This window comes from Ceratotherium simum, chromosome 14, assembly GCF_057802395.1.
Source record: "Ceratotherium simum simum isolate JZ-2026a chromosome 14, ASM5780239v1, whole genome shotgun sequence".
Classification (NCBI taxonomy): Eukaryota; Metazoa; Chordata; class Mammalia; order Perissodactyla; family Rhinocerotidae; genus Ceratotherium; species Ceratotherium simum.
Window position 1 is genome coordinate 5,097,379 of NC_141913.1, and position 11,073 is coordinate 5,108,451.

The following is an 11,073-nucleotide window of genomic DNA, read 5'->3' on the forward strand; positions in this document are numbered from 1 at the left end:
CTGGGCTAATATCCACGCCCATCTTCCTCTACTTTATAGGTGGGACGGCTGCCACACCATGGCTTGGTAAGTGATGCGTAGGTCCATGCCCAGGATCTGAACCCACGAACCACTGCTGAAGCAGAGCATGTGAGCTTAACCAGTACACCACCAGGCCACCCCCCCTTTTATGTTTTTGATGTTACATTTTATATTTTTTTATTTTGTGCCTTCCTTAACTAATTATTGTACTTATAGTTATTCTTACTATTTTTTTCTTTTAACCTTCACACTAGCTTTATGGGTGATTAATCCACTTCCTGTACTATATATTTACCTTTACCAGTGAGATTTTTACTTTCATATGTTTTCTTGTTACTAATTAGTGCCCTTTCAACTTGAAGAAGTCCCTTTAACTTTTCTTGTAAGTCTGGTTTAGTGGTGATGAACTCCTTTAGCTTTTGCTGGTCTGGAAAACTCTTTATCTCTCCTTTGATTCTGAATGATAACTTTACTAGGTAGAGGATTCTTGGATAGAAGTTTTTTCCTTTCATCACTTTGAACATATCCTGCCACTCCCTTCTGCCCTACAAGATTTCTGCTGAGACATCTGCTGATAGTCTTATGGGAGTTCCCTTGTATGTAACAAGTTGTTTTTCTCTTGCTGTTTTTAAGATTCTCTCTTTATCTCTAACTTTAGACATTTTAATTATAATGTGTCTTGATGTGGGTCTCTTTGGGTTCATCTTTTTCGAAACTCTCTGGGCTTCCTGGATCTGGATGTCTGTTTCCTTCCCCAGGTTAGGGAAGTTTCCAGCCAATATTTCTTCAAATTTGTTTTCTGCCCCTTTCTCCCTCTCTTCTCCTTCTGGAACCCCTAAAATGTGAATGTTATTCTGCCTGATGTTGTCCAAAAGGTCTCTTAGGCTACCTTTACTTTTTTAAATTCTTTTTTCTTTTTGCTGTTCTGATTGGATGAGTTCCACTGCCCTGTCTTCCAGCTCACTGATTATTTCTTCTCCTTCATCTAGTCTGCTGTTGAACCCCTCTAGTGTATTTTTCAGTTCAGTTGTTGTATTCTTCAGCTCTGTGACTTCTGTTTGGTACTTATATTTTCCATTTCTTTGTTGACATTCTCGCTGTGTTCATCTATTCTTCTCCCAAGTTCAGTGAGCATCTGTATGAGCATTACTTTGAACTCTTTATCTGGGAAATACTTATCTCCATTTCATTAAGTTTTTTTTTTTTTTTTCTGGAATTTTAGCTTGTTCTTTCATGTCAAGAAACATATTCCCTTGTTTCTTCATTTTGCTTGACTCTGTGTTTGTTTCTATTAAACGAAACAGCTATCTTTCTCAGTCTTGATGGAGTGGCCTTGTGTAGGAGATGAACCTTATTGTTTAACCTTGCCCTAGTTCTTGATTGACTCTAGAACTGTCTCTCTGATTGTTTCAGACCTGTGGGGCCTAGAAATGCAATCCCCTCTAGCCACCAGAGCCTAGCACTCCAGGGGCATCCCCTGTGTGGGCTTCGTGCACCTGCTGGCTTTGGTGGGGTCACAGGAGCAGTGGGGGGAGGCGCTGCTTGTCTGTCACCTCTGTCAGGGCTGTTCACATGCTGCCTGTCAGGGCTGCTCATGGGAGCAGTATGAGGGGGCAGAGATGCTTGCCTGCCACCTCTGTTGGGGCTGCTCACAGAGGTAGAGGTACTGGGGGGTCAGGGCTGCTTGCCCGCCTCAGCTAACAGGTTAGGGTGAGAATGAAAACATGGTGCCCACCAGTGCAGCACTAGCAAGGTAGAAAGAGAACATAAAAATGGCACCTGCCAGTGCCTCCACCCCCAGAGGGAGTCCCAACAGACTTCTGCCCCTCTGGCAGATGCTTTAACATTAGAAAATGAATCTCCTTCACCTATGGTCTAAGCTCTTTCAAACTGCTGCTTTTGAGCTGGGTTCTGGGGCGAGTGAGCCTGCATGTGAGCCCTTTAAGAGCAGAGTCTCCATTCTCTACACACCTATGGTTCTCCTGGATGTAAGCCTCATTGGTTTTTAAAGCCAGATGTTTTGTAGCCTCATCCCTCTGATGCAGGTCCCAAGGGCTGGGGTGCCTGATGTGAGGCATAAACCTCTTGCTCCTCAGGGAGGAAGCTCCATTTCTTTTTTTGAGATCCCTCACAATCATGGGTTGCCACACCAGGGGTGGGGTTTTTTGTGAGACCATGTATCTGCCTCTGCTACCCTTCCCACTGTGGCCCTTTTACCCTTTGTTGTGGAGTAGCTGTTCAGCTAGTTCTCAGGATCTTTTCAGGGAGAATTGTTCCAAATGAGCTGTAGTTTTGTTGTGCCTGTGAGAGGAGGTGAATTCAGGTTCTTCCTAGGCCACCATCTTGAACCACTTTGGGGTGAAGATATTCTTAAAGGTCAATATTTACCAAGTAAAGCATACTAAGTCACTACTAACCTTAAATACTTTACCTAAAGTTAGTATATCAGATAAATAATCCTCTCACCCAGCACATCCTCCAAAATTTGCATATCCTAATCTTACCTATTCCTCAATATCTAATTAACCAGAGCCCAATTTCCCCATAAAATTTTCCCCAGCAAACTTATGAGGCTGCATGATGCACTGGAAAGAATATGGGTGGTGGAGTCCAGGAGACCTTAGTTTGAATTCTGACTGCCACTAATTGAATGACCTAAGGCAAGAAACTTTCTGCCTCTGGTCCTCGCTTCCCTGTGAATAATATGGTAGTGACAGCCACTCTTTTTTAAGAGACATAGTAAGGATTAAAGTGAGATAAGATGAGCAAACTGTTAGTTTACTTTACAAAAAATATTTAGCTCCTCCTCTTCCTAACATTTTCATCCTTTGTCTCTTTCTTCTAAAATCCTATAACATAGAAAGGGTAATAAATACTGAATAATACATGTATTATATATTCCTCTGTGCTGGAGGGCACAGGATGGATAACAAGCTTTAGGGTAGATGAGGGAAAGAGGAGAGGACCATAATGTCTTCACAAGACCAGGCCAGACCCAACACTGCAGCCACGGAGCAGGTGGATGAGTTCCCTGGGGGGAAGTTGCTAAAGAAGAGAAAAAAGGACTGGAAGGAGAGTGGAGGGTCCCTCAAGATCCACGTCATTGATGCCACCTTCCAACCAGCACCATTTCACCCGTTTACCTGGGATTTCAACCTCACAGCATAGAGTAGGTATAAACCCAAATACAACAGAGTTAGTAAGAAACTGAGATAAAGGCTGTAATAGAGAATTATCGGTACCATGTAAGTGTCATAGGTCTCATAACTTCCAAGTTTCGCCCAGATGACTGTGTCTAATTTGGAGATGGGATTTGGTTCTGAGTTGCTTCTGCTATCTTGTAGTTTTGTGTGACCTTGGGCAAGAAATATGACTTCTCTCATAATAATAATGATAACAATAACAACAACAATAATAATAGCTTATACTTACTGAGTGCTTACTAGGGGTCAGGCACTGTTCTAAGTGCATGGCCTGTATTAACTCAACCCCCACAACAACCCTGTGAGATGGCGGACTATTATTATCTTCATTTTACAGTCAAGGAAACTGCAGCACAGAGATGAATAACTTGCCAACAGCCATATAAGATGTTAAATTTACTCATATAGTGGACGATATGAACAATTCTCATGAAAAATATTTCTCACAATAAAATGAGATATTCTATTTGAAAAATGCTATGTCAACTGAGCATCACTATAGGACTATCACTCTAAGCAAAATCGAGATATCAGAAGGCACTGGCCTAAGAGATTTTCACCCTGATGGGGTTCTCTTCCACACGGCGCCACCTCCTCAACTCTCCCTCTTGGCTGTGTCCAGCTTTTGGCAGTGAAAACCGAATGTATTCGTCATTCCCAGACAGTCTGCTCCATGAAACATTAGGGTCCCATCCAGAGTCTCTGGTCACACATTAGTCCTAGATGGGAGCTGCCTTGCTCACCCTGCCGAGCATCGGCTCCACCGCAGGCTGGCACGTGCCTACGTGTGTCAGTGGTGGAAAAAGCAGTCAGCCTCAGTTACAGGGCTGAGGGGAATAACATGTACGCCTAATTTCTCTTATTATAAAGGTTATCAGAAGGTGTATATTCAATCCAGATACTTTTAGACTATTTTACTTCAGAGGAAATTATACGGGTGTCCTCGTCCTGGCACAGAGGGCCAGAAGAATTACAACGTGGTCCAGGTTTGTTTGTTTGCTTGTTTTTAATTGTTGTGTTGAGGGGCAGTACTTGCTTTCAGGAAGCTGGGAGAGGAGAGGAGAAGAAAAGAAGGATGAGAACAATCAAGACTCTTCCAGACACCACCTCACGGAGCCTCCAGTCCACCCTTCATAAGAAAGCAGGCAGCAGAAAGTGATTCCGAAAAACGATTCCTAAAGCAAGCATGGGGCTAGCTTCCTTTTACATATTTTGTTTCTCATTTCATAAATATTAACTCTTTCTTCCACAATACTGTGTCAAATATAAAAAGTAAAAATAAAGAATGTCCTTAGGCTATGTAATTATTTTTATGAGTGTCCTGAGCTCTTAGAATGAGAGAAGTTGGAACTCTAGATGCCCCTCCCCACAAACAGGCAGAAAGCAGCAGATGGAGGGGTCTGAGCCTCAGGGGAAAACGAATCTGTGATGCCGCAACTTAATGAAGCAAAGGAGATACTCAATACGGTACGGGGATGAATATCCAAACAAGAGAAAACCATTGACCAAATACCAGAAACTCTTATTTCAGTCCTTTGAAACTAGACTCATCCGAAGTCCTAAGAAGTGTAATAGAGGAAACAATCCTAAACAGATGATAAATAAGGACTTCCACAAAGAGGGGAAAGTCAGCCAGATCAGTGCTTGGATTCCAGCTCAGACGCATGGTGACTTCGGGCAACTCTCTTACTCTCCCAGAGCCTGTTTCTCCATCATCACCCTCAATGCTGCCCTCATCCCTACCTTATCCATCATAACCCTCATCCCTACTCATCCATCATAACCCTCATCCCTACTCATCCATCATAACCCTCATCCCTACTCATCCATCATAACCCTCATCCTTACTCATCCATCATAACTCTCATCCCTACTCATCCCTCATAACCCTCATCCCTACTCATCCATCATAACCCTCATCCTTACTCATCCATCATAACTCTCATCCCTACTCATCCATCGTAACCCTCATCCCTACTCATCCATCGTAACCCTCACCCCTACTTATCCATCATAACCCTCATCCCTACTCATCCATCATAACCCTCATCCCTACTCATCCATCATAACCCTCATCCTTACTCATCCATCATAACTCTCATCCCTACTCATCCATCATAACCCTCATCCCTACTCATCCATCGTAACCCTCACCCCTACTTATCCATCATAACCCTCATCCCTACTCATCCATCATAACCCTCATCCCTACCTCATCCATCATAACCCTCATCCCTACCTCATCCATCATAACCTTCCATCCCTACCTCAACACGATGTGCAGACTGGGCACTGCATTTATACTAAAGAAAGGCACCTCCTTGGAGAAGAGAGATCACGAAAAGGCACAGCACTAGAGGAGCAAGGGTTGGCCAGCAGATCAGCCTCTTTGTAAGAATAAGATGATTCCCGTCTCCAGCTGGATCCAGTCTGGAAGAGGGCACCTAGCCTGGCAATCGGAGCCTCGGCCAGAGCGCAGCTCCCATTCACCTCCTCAGGCTGTGCCTGCAGGCTGTGCCCAGCTGTCCATCTGCACAGCCCCACCCACCCTAAAGACATGTTTAGAGAAGGGAATGGGATCATGTGGATGGAGTGCCCTACTTAAAGACTCTTGGAGCTGATGTGTAACAAGAAAAAAGGAGTCATTAATTGGAAAAGGGATATGATGATCCCTGGTGTCCAACAGTTAGTAGGCGCTGTATAAACAGTAGCTATTATCACCACAAATTCTTCCTTCAGAGTTTTGAACTCAAAGGTTTCTTTCAATCAATAGCATACTTTAACACAGCACAAGAATCCGGATCAGCCTTGCAATTTCACTGACACTGCCACACATCCACCACCAAGTCAAACAAACTACTTCTGTGGAATTGGTAATGACATAATCGAAACCGGGTTCACATTTGTTTCACTAGCATAGTTTTGATGAAATGAAAAGATTTTAGTAAGCGGCACAACACAGGTTTGAAGAAAATTTACAGAGGTTCCCCCCTGCCCCACGGACTTCCTCACTTACCTGTAAGAAAGCCGTTTGGAAATGAAAAAGGAGAGGGAGAAAGAGGGAGGGGTGCTGAGTTTCAGTTCTGCACAATGGCACCTTTAACAAAGCTGCCAGCTCATCAAAAACCAAACAGCGTGGTTTGAAAAGTCTTTACTACTGCCAGTTAACACGCACAGGGCTCGGGGGGAGCCAGAGCCTTCCATGACTCCGTATTTATAGATGCTACTGTTGTGCCAGACACGTGTCTCAGGTTCCTGAGGGCCCTGGGCGCTTCTGCCACGATGAGGGTGCCGGCACACGAGTTTCAGATGGGGAGAGGAGGAGGTAGGAAAACAAAGCTAAACACGCAGAAGTGAGCGCCTAGAGGTCTTGGATTTGCTACCACTTGAAGAGGCTGGGCCTGACCTGTCTCGGTTATTCCATTTTAATTTACCAATATCTTCAATGTGGAGAAAACGTTCAAAATGCACAACGCTGCTGGCCAAGACAGTTTTTGTCTTTTTATTTGAAATTTTGCTACTTTGCATCTGCAGATGCCAAAAAAGGTTAAACTTCCAAAGATAGATATCAAAGGAGCTGAGTTTGTTTACAACTCTGATGGTGTAATCGAAACTCCAAATGCTCGAGAAACAATAACATTAGTGAGGTGAAGCCAACCCTAAATTAAAAGTCAGTGTTTCCATTACCCACTCTAACAGTGTTTTCTAGAGTTTATATAACTTGATCATTAAAAAATGCTCTAGGCTGAAAACCTGGTCTGTGTCAATCTTGGACTAAACCAGTTTGCAAAGCTCTGAAGTTTGTTTGCCCTCCTCTTTTATCCCTTTTCAAGAATGCATTACTTTAAATGCTACACATGAAACTGAACCAAAGAAACCTATAACACCTGATGAGCCAATGCTGTTGCATGCATCACTCATTTTTCACAAGAAATTTATGATTTCTGTAAACTCACTTTCAAGGCACCTATGGTTGGAAGGAAAGAGCTTAATTTTCTTTTCTAACTCAATCTTTAGCATATCCCTTCTCTGTTGGTTACTTCATCAAAAGTACTGGAACTTCAAATTGGGATGTTAACTTCTGTAGAAATAAACTTCAAATTAGAATTTAGCTAAGTAGAAATAACGTTTACTAATATGACTTGATTAGATTGGCTCTTTGTGGAACAGAAGAGAGCTTTTACATGGGGATGTTAAAAAAGAAAGGAAGAGGGCCAGCCAGGTGGCATGGTAGTTGGGTTCCCACGCTCCACTTCTGCACCCTAAGGTTCACGGGTTCAGATCCTGGGCACGGACTTACACACTGCTCATCAAGCCACGTTGTGGCAGCATCCCACATACAAAATAGAGGAAGATTGGCACAGATGTTGGCTCAGTGACAATCTTCCTCAAGCAAAAAGAGGGAGACTGGCAACAGATGTTAGCTCAGAGCCAATCTTCCTCACCAAAGGAAAAAAAAAGGAAGGAAGCAAGGACAATACATTAGATTTGGACATGCTCCAGTTATGCTGCAGTGAAGAATAAGAGCAGAGGGCAATTGTGCATGAATAAAAATATCTCTGACTCAGACACGGAAATATCTTGGTATCTAGACACCCAACTATTTAGGCTGTGAGGTTAGGAGAGGCAGGTCTAACTCCCAAGACTGGGCTGCAAGGAATGCTTAGGAAGAAGAGGCATGTCAAGAGGCCAGTTCTGCCTGCACCTGAGACAGCCTCCACCCTTCACCACTGAGAAATACAGACTTCTTCACAGTATTAATGTAGGACCCATCCAAAGGATCTAGGTAATTTGGATCCTTGCCTGGGAAGGAGGAGACAAAGCAGGAACACACTTGTGTGTGTGTGTGTGTGTGTGTTAAGTTGGTATGTCTTTCTGTCTGTCTGTCTGTCTCTGTCTATACCTTATAGGGGAGACCATACATAGAGTAAATACATTTATAAATGTGGAAAAGGGAATATTGTTTTAACATTTCATATTATTTTATTGTTTTATTTATTTATTCATTGTTTTAACATTTCATATTACATTTTTATTTTGACTTTTGTAGAACTATGGAAAATCATCATTTTGAAGAAAAATAGAAATGCTGAGACTCTCTGGGTCAGAAGAAATGATGAATTTCACTTGCTAATCTAGACACCCTCAAGTGCAGTCCTTTCTACAATATCACTCAGCACCTAAAATTATTTGTAACAACAGGCATGATATATATTTATAAACTCAAATTTAAAAAATCTGATGAATGGTAATATATCCTATGATTAAATATTTCCAGTGATGGAGAACTCATTATTCATGAAATAGCTTTTCATTCAGACAACACTTATGGCTCAAAAATACTTCCTATGGTCCTGGAAATGACTTATGAAGAAATGTCCAAAGGATTTTTGATTATGAAGCACTATAAAATATTGTTGCTAACATTTCTAAGTCCAAAAAGATTTGAAGCTGGCCAAATGTAATAAATGCTCTTTATCACTGTAACACAACTAAAGTACCATTATTTAAACACTGTATTTTATCAAGTTTTTAATAACGAAGTGACTTTTACAAAACATTAAAACCTTATCTTAACAATGGAATATTATTCAGCTGTGAAAAGGAATGCAGTACTGATACATGCTACAACATGGGAGAACCTCAAAAACATTATGTTAAGTGAAAGAAGCCAAATACAAAAGGTCACATATTATATGATTCTGTTTAGATGAAATCTCCAGAACAGGCAGAAAGTAAATCAGTGTTTGGCTTGGGTTGGGTGGAGAGGAAATGGGGAGTAACTCTTCATGGGTACTGGGTTTCTTTTTGGAGTGATGAAAATGTTCTAGAATTAGATAGTGGTGATGATTGCACAACCTAAAAACCACTGAATTATCTTCCTTAAATGGGTGAATTTTATAGTATATGAATTATATCTCAATTTAAAAAACAATAACCATATCTTAAATCATAGATTTTAAATCAAAAATCATTTTGATAAGCATTGTTAGCCAAGGAACTCTGAACTCAATGAAGTGGCCAAAATGAATACTAACTTTAGCTTTGTAAAGTTTAGCTCTCTAAAAGTTATGCAGTGAGGGATACTGAATAATTTATGAATATGGATTTTACTAAAGAATCTCTCACTATATTTATGTTAATACTCTTTGATCCATGAAGAATTTTGATCCCCTTTTTATTTTACAGGGAGGGGTAGGTTTACTTCATATTATTTGTGCTTGTACTTATGAAAGATCAGGAAATTTGAAAACCACAAAGGGGTTCCTCAAAGAAAAACTGACAATTTAAACCTGTTATTATGTTTCATTTCAAATATCTCAGGGTTTCTTTAGGCTTAATCTAAAACATGTGCACTGTATTCTATCTATTTGAAATGCTTCTGTTTTATCAAATGACAATCACACATCCTACAAAAACTGAATTAGAATTTATCCGATGGCGGTTACTTTCAGAAAGATGATACTAAAGCACACACATGTTGACTTTTTCAGATTGTAACTTCAAAATATAATGTGTATAAGACATAATAGTTCCCTATAAATAGCTATAAAGAACTCCCAATTTGAAAAACAAAAAAACTGTGTGTATCATTACATTTTTCCCATAAAGACATATGAAATCTTACTTTATGCTTCAGAATAGGATTGAGGTCACTCTCATATAACGTTATTCAACTTCTGTACCCTAGTTTGTCACGTGGGAAATTGTGCATGTCTTGTCTCACTAGCAGTAGTGTAAGCTCCAAAGACTATATGTAAATCTTGATTTTTTTAGATTAAGCCCAATGATAATGTCTTCCATACAGATAGGGGCCTAAGACCTAATATATATTGACGATTCATTAATTAAGTTGCTTGCATTCCCCAATTCTCCATGGCAGAGTTTCTTTGTATGTATTTATAGTATACTGGACTGCCAAATGACCAAAAATTGCCATGAATTTTATAACGTTAATTATTACATAGATATCTATGAGTGTTATGACACATAGCTTTATTATGCACATACCTAATATGAAAAAAAAAATCACAATACTCACAGTTGTAACCAGGTGCAATACGGTGTTGAGCTTCAAGGCTAGCCAACGTGATGTGAAAAATGATGTGCAGCAACAGGAAGGAAAGACTGGTGAAGCACAGAGACTTTAATAACCGTCCCGTATGTCCTAGGGGATCAAAGAGCAGAGACTGTGAGAGAACTTCAGATGACACACTCATTCTGACCTTCCTAGAGTTCCACATGGAACATGTTTCTACATAATTTACTGTGTAGACTGATTCCAAAGTATATGACATAACAATTACTCTCCTATTTACTAGTCTAAAGCTAAAAGCTATTTTATGACCTTTGTAAAATTATACAATTAACATTGATAAAAAATTCATTGTAAAAGAAAGATGCTTCCCTATTCATCATACAATATGTTACCACAAAATGGAACCACAGATAGCGCCTGGCCCAGAAAATTTTATAAGGGAGTTCTGCCAGATTTGAAGGCACAGATAATCCCTATCTTATAAGAGTAGTTCCAAAGAGTAGAAAAAGAAGGACAGTTGCCTAAAACATTTTATGGAGTTAGAGTAATTTTAATTTCAAAATTAAATAAGGCTGGAAAAGAAAAGGAAATTATAAGCCTGTTTTACTTATGGACATAGACACAAATTATTAAAAAAGATAATTGCTAACCAACTGAAATAGCATAGTAAAAATATAATACACCATAATAAACTAGGGTTTATTGCAAAAAAACACGTTTGGTTTACTATTAATAAATCTATAAGTGTAAGTCACACAGTAGTGGGCTGATATCATGATTTTCTCAATGGATACAGGAGAAGCATCTCAT

General features: G+C 40.3%; 1 protein-coding gene across 1 annotated transcript in view; it reads right to left on the reverse strand.

Annotated features, from left to right (window-relative positions):
• Positions 1 to 10,388, reverse strand: part of PIEZO2 (piezo type mechanosensitive ion channel component 2) — a 279,368-nt gene extending 268,980 nt beyond the window's left edge. Inside the window, exon 1 of the mRNA XM_087439398.1 lies at positions 10,267 to 10,388. The gene's annotated coding sequence lies outside the window, so the exon portion shown is untranslated. The remainder of the gene's footprint in view (positions 1 to 10,266) is intronic.
• Between the last annotated feature and the right edge of the window lie 685 nt (positions 10,389 to 11,073).